Source organism: Mustela erminea, chromosome 1 (assembly GCF_009829155.1).
Source record: "Mustela erminea isolate mMusErm1 chromosome 1, mMusErm1.Pri, whole genome shotgun sequence".
Lineage (NCBI taxonomy): Eukaryota > Metazoa > Chordata > Mammalia > Carnivora > Mustelidae > Mustela > Mustela erminea.
The window spans coordinates 68,692,917-68,706,560 of NC_045614.1; positions in this window are offsets into that span (position 1 = coordinate 68,692,917).

Here is a 13,644-nt window from a genome sequence, read left to right on the forward strand (position 1 = left end):
AATTACACATATAAGGAGCTGGAAATCTGCCCCTCCATCCTGACAAAAGGTAAAACCTGAACAAAAAAACCATCTCCATGAGAATCCTCAAGAGAGGTGAGGACACAGGGCCCTCAAAATTATATAGACAAATATGGGATGTCACAACTTTATGGATGTTGACAAACTGATTCTAAAGTTTATGTGAAATGACAAAAGACCCAGAAGAGCCATAACAATATTGAAGAAGTACGAAGTTGGAGGTTTGACGTTTGACACTACCCAACTTTCAGACTTACTATAAAGCTATGATCAAGACAGTGTGGTATTGACAACACATAGACAAGAAGATCAAGGGAATAAAATAGAGAGCCCAGAAATAGACCCCTGTACGTATATTCAACTGATATCTGGGAAAGGAGTAAAGGTAATACAAGAGAGCAAAGAGAGTCTATTCAACAAATGTTGCTGGAAAAACTGAACATCCATAGGCAAAAAAAACGAATCTAGACCCAGATCTTATACCATTCACAAAAATTAACTCAAAATGAATCATAGATCTAAATGTAAATGCAAAACTATAAAACTTCCAGAAGATAACATAGGAGAAACCCAGATGATCTTTGGTTTGGCAGTGACATTTAGATAATACAAAAGGTGCAATCCATGAAAGAAAGAACTGAGAATCTGGACTTAATTAAAATTAAAAATATCTGCTCTGTGAAAGACACTCTCAAGAGAATGAAAAGACAAGTGACAGACTGGGAGAAAATATTTGCAGAAGTCACATCTGATAAGGGATGGTTACCCAAAATATACAAAGAACTTTTCAAATTCAACTGTAAGAAAACAAACAACCTGATTAAAAAATAGTTCAAAGGCTTTAATAATAGACACCTCACAAAAAAAGATAAATATATATGTGAAATAAACACATGAAAGGGGGATGCCTTACATCAGATGTCATCACGGAAATGCATATTAAAAACAACATGAGATACCACTACACACCTATTAGTATGCTCAAAGTCCCGAACACAGACAACACCAAATGCTGCTGAGGATGAGGAACAGCAGGAACTCTCATCCATTGCTGGTGGGAATGCAAAATGATACAGTGACTTTGGAAGACAGTGTGGTAGTTTTTATAAAATTAAACATACTCTTAAAGTATGATCCAGCAATTGAACTTTCTGGTATTTACCCGAAGGAATTGAAAGTTTATGTGCACACATAAACTTGCACAGGGGTAGTTTTTAGCATCATTATTCACAAATGCTCAAACCTAGGCATGACCATGATGTTCTTTAGTAGCTGGATGGATAAATATACTGGGGTGTATCTAATGTCCACAGTAGCCAAACTATGGAAAGAGCCCAGAGGTCAATGGACAGATGAATGGATAAAGAAGATGCAACATAGGGGCGCCTGGGTGGCTCAGTGGGTTAAAGCCTCTTCCTTCGGCTCAGGTCATGATCCCAGGGTCCTGGGATCGAGCCTCGCATTGGGTTCTCTGCTCAGCAGGGAGTCTGCTTCCTCCTCTCTCTCTCTGCCTGCCTCTCTGCCTACTTGTGATCTCTGTCAAATAAATAAATAAAATCTTAAAAAAAAAAAGAAGATGCAGCATATGTATATGTATATGTGTATATATGTATATATGTGTGTATATATGTATATATGTGTGTATATATACACATACATATGCCGCATATACATACATATACGCATACACATACATATACACATGCACACACACACATATATGCTGTGTACATACTGATACATATAGACACACACACAGTGGAATGTTATTCAGCCATCAAAAAGAATGAAATCTTGTCATTTGCAATGATCTGAATGGAGCTAGAGGGTATTATGCTAAGTGAAATAAGTCAGCCAGAGAAAGACAAAGACCATATGATTTCACTCAAAAGTGGAATTTAAGAAACAAAACATGAAAGTAGGGGAAAGGAAGGAAGAACAAAATAAGAGGAAAACAGAGAGAGAAGCAAACCACAAGAGACTCAAACTGAGGGTTGCTGGAGGGTGCGTAAGTGAGGGGATGGGAGTTACTCGGTGATGGGCATTTAGGAGGGCACTTGAAGTAATGAGCACTGGGTGTTGTATGCAATTGATAAATCACTGAATTCTACTCTGAAACTAATAATACACTCTGTGTTAATTAAATTGAATTTAAATAAAAAAAATTGTTTAATGTTTTAAAAAATCTGGTGCATCTAGACAATGGAATCTTATTCAGTGCTAAAAAGAAAGAAGTTATTAAACCATGAAAACACATGGAGGAACCCTAAGTGCATATTACTAAGTGAAAGAAGCTAATCTAAAAAGGCTGAAAATACATAGTATACAAATGCCACTACATGGCATTCTGGAAAATTATGGAGATAGTAAAAGACCCACAGTTTCCAGGGACTGGAAAGAGAGGAATAGGTAGGGCACAGAGGACTTTTACGGCAGTGAAGCTTATCTGTATGATGCTATACTGATCGATACATGGGATGACCCATTTATACAAACTCATAGAAGGATCAACACCAAGAGTGAATTCCAAGGCAGACTATGGACTTGGGGAATAAAGATATGTCAATGTAGTTTCATCACGTGTAACAAATGTACTGCTCTGGTGGTGGATGTTGCTATTGGAGAGGCTGTGCAGTGTGGGGGTGGAAGGCATATGGGAAATACCTGTACCTTCCTCTGCATTTGGCTGTGAGCCTAAAGCTGCTCCAAAAAGAAAACATCCACAAAAAGTTGGTCTTCTAAAATTCTTTGAAGGTTTAGAAAATGCATCTTGTATATTTGGAAGTTGGGACGTTTGAAGATTATAAACAAAACTAATCCAAGGAGTACACCATTTACTTTAACTAGCATAGTCTTGACATGAAAAGTAGACAAAGACAAAAAAAAGGAAATAAAATTATATACCAAATTCATCTATGAACACCAATGTACAAGTCTTAAATAAAATATTTGTAAATCTAACCCTAGATGCTGCAGTGTTATGAGGCACACTTTTTTTTTTTTTTGAAGATTTACTCATTTATTTTAGAGAGAGCGTGCAAGCAGGTAGAGGGGCAGAAGGAGAGAGAGAAAATCTGGAAGCAGTCTCCCTGCTGAACCCATGCTGGCTAGATCCCAGGACCCTGAGATCATGACCTGAGCCAAAATCAAGAACCAGCCACTTAAGCAACTGAGCCACCCAGGGATCCCTCAAGAAGCATACCCTTCATTCATCCTCTGTAGGTTGTCACAGACACTCATGTTCTCCAGTCAGTATCTTCAAGCACGACTCTCCTGAATTTTACTGCTACTTAATGTCACATTGTCAGGCTTTATAAGCATCTCAAGGTTACAATGTTGAAAACCAACACTGATTACTCCTGCTTCCTCTTATGACTTCATCTTCTGTCTCCTCATCTTGGTTAACGGCAGCTCCATTCTTTTTTTCAGAGACCTTGGAATCACCCTTGAGTTCCTTTTATGCCCTGTATCGTCTTCTTTGTTTTTCTAGATGATATGGTATAGAATTGGTGTTAATTTTTCTTTAAGTATTTGGTAAAATTCTCCAGTGACACCATCTATGAATGATGACTTCTCTTTTGGGAACTTTCAAATTATGAACTTAAAATTTCAGTGGCTTTATTCAGATGATCTCCTCTATCTTTGTTGAGTGTGGTTTTCAAGGAATTGATTCATTTATCCTACTCAAATTTGTGAGCAGAAGTTTGTAATATTCCCTTACTTTCCTTTTCATGCCTGCAGGATCTGTGGTGATTTGTGTGTTCTCCTTTTAGTTTTGTCATTCTTGCCAGAAGTTTTTTCAAAGAATCAGCTATTTGTTCCATTGATTTTTCAATATTGCTTTATCTCTTATATATAGCACATATTTAAGTCTTACTTTTTAACCCTATTGGAAGTATTGTATCTTGTTATAAATAAATATATTCTATGTGCATAATGTTTTTTGATTAAGGAGTTTGAACATATCACTCTACGTCATGCTATTTTTAATCATTTGCTATATTGTTTCTGTTCTCTTTGTTTTCCTTGTATGTCTGTATGTGCATGCATATATATGTGTGTTTGCCTTCTAAAAATTTGGGATGTTCAAATTTCATCTATTTTGAAAAAATTTTATAATCTTAACATAAAAACCCTAAATTTGTATGTAATAACTTAAAATCATTTTTAAGATATCCCTTCGTGGTGATGTCTACTTATTTCCCACTGTGAAACTTGAATAATTACACATTTATACTTCTAACTTTCCTCTGTATCATATACCACTGGATTTGTGTTCATTATATGATTATTTTTCATGTTTACCTTTTATGATTTCACAATATACAGACACACTTACTAGTTAGCTTTTTATTAGTAGTGTGTTTATTGTCTACCTCCTGTGAAATTTGAGAAAACTGGAGAGTTTAAATTGCTCTGCACCACTGAATCTTTCCCTTCATTTCTTGATTTTTATTAGTAATATTATTTACACTGTCATGGTTTTTAACATTTACATTCTGTTCTGTAACTAACATTTCCCTAGTTTAGCCTTAGTTCTATATGTAAATGGGTTTGATGCTCACCACCAGTCCTTTTACCTTGGCCCTTCCATTTGTCTTTAGAAAGATTGATATTTTGAGGAAAGCTGTATTCCCTAATTTTCATATATTTGATCATATTTTTGTATGTCATTACTCTTGAATGACAACTCTGCTGGAATAAATTCACCCTAAATTGGTTACATTTTTTTTCTTTGATGACTTTGTGGACATTGATTTCCTGTCTTCTAGTATTGAGTATTGTGTAGACAAGTCTAAAGCAAAGCCGACTGTCTCTCCGCCTCATGACTCCATGAATAAGTTGGTAAGATGAAAGTTGACAGCATTTGAAAGAAATAAAAATATGAAAGACAAAGAAGAACCTACATAGGCATAATCAGTATCCTTAAAAAAGAGAATAAAATACTACAAAATACTCAGTTATAGCAGAAGAAAACAACTGAAATGAAAAAAAATTTGAATATGGAGATTAAAAACCTTTGCTACACTATCTTATCCCTATTTTGCAAGTTTCATTATTTTTTCTTTATCTGTTTTTAATATTACTTTTTTAATATTCAGTGAGTGTCAAAGTCGGGGGGAGCAAGAGGGGAGGGGTGGGGGAGAGGAAGAGAAGCAGACTCCCCGGTGAGTGTAGAGCTACTTGCCCTGCATGATTTCATGACCCCTGTAGTCGTGATCTGAGCCAAAATCAAGAGTCAGATGCTGAAATGACTGAGCCATCAGGTGCCCCAGTTTTTATATTACTTTTATTTTTTAAATGCTTTTTTTTTTTGAGATCTGCCAATCCTTTTTCACCTTCTTCTGTTACAATATCATCCCTTCTTTGAATGTTTATTCTCTTTTTTGAGCTCTTTTTTCAGTAAAGATATATATATAAAACTGTATATATATATATAACTATATATAACTTTATATATAGTTATATATATTCTCTTATATATATATGAGAACAATAGTTATATATATAGCTATATGTATATATATGTATATAGCTATATATATAACTATTAGTTATATATAGCTATATATATAGCTATATATATAACTATTGTTCTCTTGCATGGAGAAGCATTGGTCTACAAATTTTCCTCTACTTTGTTGCATGTTTCCTGGCATAAATTATTTATTATTTATCTGCTTTTTGTTTGTCATGATGGTATCATTATCTTATTCTTCTGGCATATTTACATAGATTTTGCATCATTTCCTTTCATATTACTTATTTTGTAATGGAAGCTAATGCTTTCTTGGTCAGCTCTTTGTTGTAGGAATTAATCAGTGTGGAGAAGAGATGAGGGGAATGAATTGGATCAGAAGCCACTTGGGCTTGGGTGGATGGTCTCCAAAGACTTTTCACCAAGACTTCATCCAGAGGGAATGGATTTGCTGCAGGTTAGCAGGAAGTCCCCTTGCTTCAGGTTGAAGTTCAATATATTTCTTGCAATGATCAAGGGTTCTTGTCTTCAGCTAACTGACATACCAAATGCAGAGTTGCTTGTCACTTTTTTTCCCCTGCCCTACCCATGGAGGGCCTGCTTTTGGGCAGAGATAGTGTGTGCATTTTATCACCTAATGGAGCAATCCATGACCAATGAGAGTAGAAGCCGGCAGATACATGATGCCCTCTTCCATCCCACAGCCACACCAAATTTAAAGCACATTCCACATGGTCCTAAGAAGTCCTAATAGGATCAGGCCCCAGATGACCACAACAATGACCAACTGTAGAACACATATTCCATTGGTTTTTCCTCTTGCTCCATATGCCTCATTTCCATATGCCTGTTCCCCAGAAGAACTTCCTAGAGTGAACCACCTGGTATAAACTGACCTCTTGGGCTCCCATTTTTCAGACAGCAGCTCTCTTCTAAGAGTGTGGCTTGGAATTTTGGCTATTTTTAATTTCATCAAAGTCCCCATTGGCCTCTGTCCTGACTGAATAAGGCATCTTGAAATGGTAGGCGCCTTGGAGTATGTGTCTTTAAAGCCCCAGTATTCACCTTGGGACCAATATTTATAAAATTCAGTAAATATTGAATAAAGGAATGAATAAAGGCAAACAGAAAGTTGCATTCTCTTTATTGGGGGTAATAACAATGTGGTGGCTCACAGAGATATGGTATCATATGGAAATAATAGTTCAGTCTAGAGAGTTAAATTCCACTCTTCCTCTTATCAACTATGGCCTTGGCAAGTTCTTTAACGTATATGAGCCTCATTTTTTTTCTCTATAAAAAAGAACAATGATACTTACTTCATCAGGTCATTGCAAAAATTAAATGAGGCTGTTTATATAAAGCACTTAGCACTATGTCTGGAGTTTTTTTTTTCTTTTTTTTTTTTCTTTTATTTATTTATTTATTTATTTATTTATTTTTTAATTTCCAGCATAACAGTATTCATTATTTTTGCACCACACCCCGTGCTCCATGCAATCCGTGCCCTCTATAATACCCACCACCTGGTACCCCAACCTCCCACCCCCCTGGAGTTTTGTAAATACTTACATATGCTTGCTGCTGTTATTATTATTGCCATTATTATTATTATTACTGCTACCATCTTGTATTCTTCCAATCAGGGAGAAAATAAATTGAGCTTCTGTCTGTTAAACAGAAGAGGATTTGCTGATCTGGGCATTAAAACTTTTAACCCAACTCAGGTTTGGCAAGAATCCTAAATGGCTCCCTTAATAACTTAGATCTAGGAATTATGGGAAAAGAAGAATATGCTTAAGAATGGGTGATGTATAAGAACCTAAACTCTCTCCCCCATGTCTGGGTGTGGAGGGATGGAGCAGGCAAGAAAGATGTTATCTAAGGGCATCATGGCATTCCATCTGTCCAACATCTCATGCTGATCTGCAGGGAGCAAGAGAATGGTCCTTGTGGGATAGCTCAGTTAGAGGCCAGCTCTGGAGTGGACATGGGATAAGGGTGCTCCTAATCATGCTTTTGGTACTCCAAATGGGTGGGCAGATGACATTTCTGAGCACCTGGCTGGGCGCCACCCAAATGGTGGGGGCCCTCTATACAGGTAGTGAAACCTGCTGGAAAGGTATAATCTGAGGAGGGTGGGGACTAAGGACCAGAGAAGAGCTCCCTGCCTTGGTAGAGTTAAGTGGGCCCTTAAGGCAGATGTCCTCAGGCAGTGGGTCCTCAGGCAGATGAACAAGGCAGTCTGGGTTGCTGCTGCTACTGCTGCTACACCCACAGAAGACTGTACCATTCCACTAAGCTGGTGTGGCAGGTGTGGATAAAAGGTTAAGCCAGATGCACTGGGGCAGAGGAAGGGCAGATGGGACCATGGAGGTGATGGGCAGGTGGTTTCCTTCTGCCACATCCGTGATGCCATGGGAAGCTGGGCAATACAGGCAATGAACATGATCCCATGTCTGCCCCTTACCAGCTATATGACATGGGCAAATTGCTTCCTTTCCCTGGATCCAGTGCCCTCATCTGTTAGCTTGGGAGGTGGAGCCCATTCTTTTACTCCACAAATATTATTTGAGTAGCTATGATGAGCTAGGTGCTGTTGTAAAGCCCTAGAGACATACTGATAAAGAGGATAAATTTATCAATGAAGACTAGATTTGGCCTCATATAATAGAAAGCCAAAAGAACAACAGCTTAAATAAGATTGAGGATTTACTTGTTTATAAAGCAAGATCAGAGATCAGAGATCAGAGCTGTTATGGTGGCTCTATAGTCACCAGGCACACAGGATTTTTTTATTTCTCTGTAATGTTATTCTTACGCTATTTTATCATCAAGGTCACCTCATTGTTCCAGCATAGTTAATGTAACTCCAGCCATCATATCACATATCAGGCAGGAATAAGGAAGAAGGGAAATGGACAAAAGGAAGCTCCTTCCCTCTAAGAGCTTTCCAAGAAACCCACAGCATTATTTCCTCCATCGAATTGGCTGCTTCTATCAGCAAGGCAGTTTGGGAAATGTGGCTTTGCAAACTAGGTATGTTGCCACACCCATCATCATAGAAGTTCTGTTTGTAAGGATGACAGAAAGAAATATGACCCAGAAATCTCCACCACAACAGACAAGTTCCTGATTCTCAGGGAGTTCATGTTCCAGAAGAGAAAGTTAATTAACCAACAAGAAAACAAATTAAAAGGTAATTTCTGATGGCAGTAAGCTCTGTCAAGGAAACAATATAGTGGGGTGCCTGGGTGGCTCAGTCGTTAATCGTCTGCCTTTGGCTCAGGTCATGATCCCAGGGTCCTGGGATCAAGCCCTACACTGAGGTCCCTACTCAACAGGAAGCCTACTTCTTCCTCTCCCACTCCCCCTGCTTGTGTTCTCTCTCTCGCTGAGTCTCCTTCTGTCAAATAAATAAATCAAATCTTAAAAAAAAAAAAAAAAGAAAGAAAACAATATAGTGATGAAATAAAGCAAGAAGTATGATGGTGGTGGAAATCCAATGTAGCTGGGGAGGACAAAAAATATCCTTGAGAGGAACAAGTAAAAAAAACCCTTCTAATTTTGGCATTCTGCAATATCAAATGGTGTCTGAGTGACCTTACCCCACCCCACCCCCACCAAGGAGGAAAAATAGAGGTAGTATGGAAGTTTTCCATAAACAAAATATGTCCTCCTTCTGCAAACTCTTAATTCCTCTTATGTTCAACCCACCATACTGGCACAAAGGATGTATCAGAATCTTTCATCTTCAAGAGATAGAACTAGGTTCAAATGACTTAGGTATAAAGGTAATGCACCCTCTTACAGAGCTGAAGGTCAACAAACAAGGGCAGGCTCAAGGGTTGGTTGATTCAGCAGTTCACCTATGTCACTTAGGACTTAGGCTCTTTCTATTGCTTGGTCCTGTCATCATGGAGGGTTGGCTCCATCATCTGGCTGTTAACAAGATGGCTGCATCATTCTGATCATCATTCTGTTAAGACAACATCTAGATGGAGAAGAAAGACAATTTCACTCTGTGTGACTCTGCATCTTCCTTCAGGGTCACTGATTCTTTTTTCTGTAATCTCAAATCCTAGTGAATTTTTCATTTCTAATTTTTTTTTGTTCTTTCTTTGACTAATGGGTAATTTAGAATTGTGCTGTTTTATTTCCACGTATTTGGAGGTTTCCTGAGATACCTATTGTTAATTTCTAGTTTATTCAAACTAATTAGAAAATATAATGTGTTAATTAAATCCTTTTTATGTTTATTGAGACTTGTTTTGTGGTTCAGGATATGGTCTATCTTGGAGAATATTCTATGTGCACCTGAAAAGAATATTCTGCTGTGTTGGTTGGCAGACAAGTTGGTTGGCAACATGTTTCCAGTCTTCTCTGGCAACTGGTCTTCTCTGACAACTGAGACAGGAATGTTGAAGTCTCCCACGAAAACTGTGGATTTGTCTATTTCTCTCTTTAAAAAAAATACTTTGTTTATTTCAGAGAGAGAGAGAGAGAGAGCACCAGTGGCAGAGAAAGATGGAGGAGCAGACTCTCCGCTGAGCAGGCAGCCTGATGCAGTGCTTGATCCCAGGACCCTGAGATCATGACCTGAGCTGAAGGCAGATACTTAACCAACTGAGCCATGCAGGCACCCTCCTTTTGGTTTTGGGGTATATATATATTTGAGGCTCTATTTATTGGGTGGATAGACATTCAAGACTTCTATTTTATTGATGATTTGATCCTTTGTAGTTATGCAATGTCCTTATTTATCCTTAGTAATAATTGCTAGTACTGAATCCTACTTTGTCTGATATTAATTTAGCTACTCTAACTTCTTTGTTATGAGTATCTGCGTATCTGCACAGTATGACATTTTCTATCCTAGAACTTTAAATCTATTTGTGTATTGATTTTTTTAAAGATTTTATTTATTTGATATATAAAGAGAGATCACAAGTAGATAGAGAGGCAGGCAGGGGGCGGGGGAGAAGGCTCCCTGCTGAGCAGAGAGCTTGATGCGGGGCTGGATCCCAGGACCCTGAGATTATGACCTGAGCCGAAGGCAGAGGCTTAACCCACTGAGCCACCCAGGTGCCCTGTGTATTGATTTTTAAAGACTTAAAGAAAAAAATATATATATATATATGGCACATAGTTGAGTCTTGCTTTTTAATTTCCAGTCTAATTATTTCTACTTTGATTTGGAATGCTTAGACAATGTACACTCAATGTAATTATCCATATAGTTGGATTTAAGCTACCATCTTGCTGTTGAATTTTGTTTATCCCGTCTATTCCTTATGCCATTTTTTTTTCTTTTTTCAGCTTTCTTTTGGACTATTTTTGAGTATTCTATTATACTGTCACTTTGGTTTATTAGTTACCCCTAATAAGGGGTTGTTTTTGTTTTTTTGATTTTTTGGTTTGCTCAAGTATACAGAATATGCCTTTCACGTATTTTAGCTCATCTTCAGTTATATCATTTAGTGTGTACTATAAGAACCTTAACACAGCATCCCTCTACTTTCTCTACCTATCTTTTGTGATATTATTATCATCTAATTTGCTTCCACATATGCTATAAAACACATGACATTATTAGCAATTTTACTTCATATCGTTGAGAAAAATGAGAAGAAACTACCCTTTATATTTATCCAACTATTTCCTATTTGCAGCACTCTTTCTTCCTTTGGGTAAATTCAAGTTTTTATCTCATGTAATTTATCTCTGCCTGAAAAGCCACACTAAACATTTTTTGTAATGCACTTTTGTTGGTGACAAATTATCTTCTTTGTTTTTGTTGTCTGAAAAAGTCTGTTTTGCATTAATTTTTGAAAGATTGGGGGGGTGTATAAAATTCTAGGTTGATGGATTTTTTTTTTCTTTCAGCATTTTAATGAGGTCACTATTGTTTTTTGGTTTGCATAGCTTCTGAACAGAAGTTTGTGAGATTCATAGCTTTGTTCTCTATGTAATGCATATTTTTTCTTTTGTTGCTTTTAAAATTTTTCTTCTAATCATGGGTTTTCAGAAATTTGAATATAATGTGTCTTGATGTGGTTTTCATTGTATTTATCCTGCTTGGCATATACTGAACTTTCTGGATCTATAATATTAATCAAATTTGAAAAATTTTGGCTCTTTCTTCAAATATTTTTTCTGTCTGTCCCGTCTCTTTCTGGGACTCCCATACACAAATGTTAGATTGTTTGATATTTTCCCAGAAGCTACAGTTCTATTTTTTAAGTCTTTTTTTCCCCCCCTTTTGGTGTTTCATCTTGGATAGTTTCCACTCCTATGTCTTCAGGATCAGTGGACATTTTTCTTCAATGTCTAATCTACTACTAATCCTTTCTGGTGAATTTTTCATCTTAGATATTTTATTTTATTTTATTTTATTTATTCATCTAAGAGAGAGAGAAAGAGAGTGTGAGAGAGAGTGCGCATGAGAAGCGGGAGGGTCAGAGGGAGAAGCAGACTCCCTGCTGAGCAGGGAGCCCACTGCAGGACTTGATCCTGAGATTCCAGGATCATGACCTGAGCCGTAGGCAGCCGCTTAACCAACTGAGCCACCTATGCGCCCTAGATATTTTTGATCTCTACAAGTTTTGAATGATTAAATTTTATGTATTCTATTTCTATGCTTATTGAATTTCTGCCTTCCTTTGACCCCTTGAAAACATTTATGATGGTTGTTTTAAACATCTTGCTTGTTAAATTCCACCATCTCTGTCTGTTAATTCCTCATACCTGTTTCAACTCTGATTTTTCTTCAGGCTTTGGATCACCATGTCTTGTTTCTTCATCTATCTCATTAAGTTTTGACAGAATGTTATTCATTGTGAACTTTACATTCATGGGTGCTGGATTTTGTGTACTTTTAAAGGGTGTTGGACTTTTTTTAATGGCAGGCAGTTAAGTTACACGCAGATAAGCTTGATTCTTCTGAGGTTTGTTTTCAAGGTTTTAAGTTTTCTTAGGGGGGGTCCTGAGTAGGTTTGATTCCAAGACTAGGTTGAGCTCCACTGCTAAGATATGACTCACCTGGGCCTCCAGTGAAGGCCTGAGAGTCTGAGAAGTCTCCATTGCATTTGGTGAGATTTGATTTCCTCTCAGCCTTATGTGACATCTGCGAATTGTTTTGCTTACAGCTCCCCAGTTTTTCTTAGCTTCATAAATCTTCATTCACTCTATGCCTCCGTGATTTACTAATCAGCAACAGACTGAAGGGATCCCTGTGCACTCTTCTGGAGCTCTTTACTTAAGCAGTTTTTCCCTTTTCAGTGCTATGCCTCAAAAAATTCAGCTCTTTCATTTTTTTCTGAGTGACAGCCTCTGTCTCTTCAACTCGGAAAGAGCAATGCTCCGCTTGGATCCCCTTCCTTGCAGAAAGCACCTTCCAACAGAAAACCGTGGTTAGAGTCAACTCATCAAACTTGATCTTTTTCTCAGATAGCAGTGTTGCCCAATGTCTGAAAACTGTTGCTTTATGTATGTTGTTCAGTTTTGTAGTTCTGAACAGTGAGGAGATAAGTCTGGTCCCAGTTACTCCATTATGGCTAAAAATAGAACTCCCCAATATCTTTTTAACACCATGTCAATTAATATAATTCTGGCTCCTCACAGTTACAAGTTTTGAATAAAAAATTAACAAAACATTGATTTACTGAATTATTACTCATAAAAATTGCATGCATTTGTGCTTTCCTGACATTGTACTAGGCACCGTGGAAGTCTGCAGTTTATGGAATAATCTATTTCTAAGAATTCCATCTCATTAAAATTTAAGATAGTTTAAAATGTATTCACAAGAAGCACAAAATAAGATTAACTGTGCATAAAAGCGTAGTTTGGAATGCATTTAAAACAAGTCACACTTTCACAGGCATTTCAATAAGTCTGGTAAGGTCCCATAGGGGCTGAGAGAAAGGGATGGAAGCAAATCATGTTGGTGGCAGAGGCAAAGTGTAGTGAAGAATTGTTGCTCATTTCTGTGGGTAGTCACCTGGGAGAATCTGGAAAAAAAACTGATCCAGAAAAAGTCAATTTACTGTATTAAATATTTCCTCACAGACTCTCTCAAGGCATAGCTTGAGAAACTGTATATAAATGTAAATATATAAAATATATTTATACATATAATATAT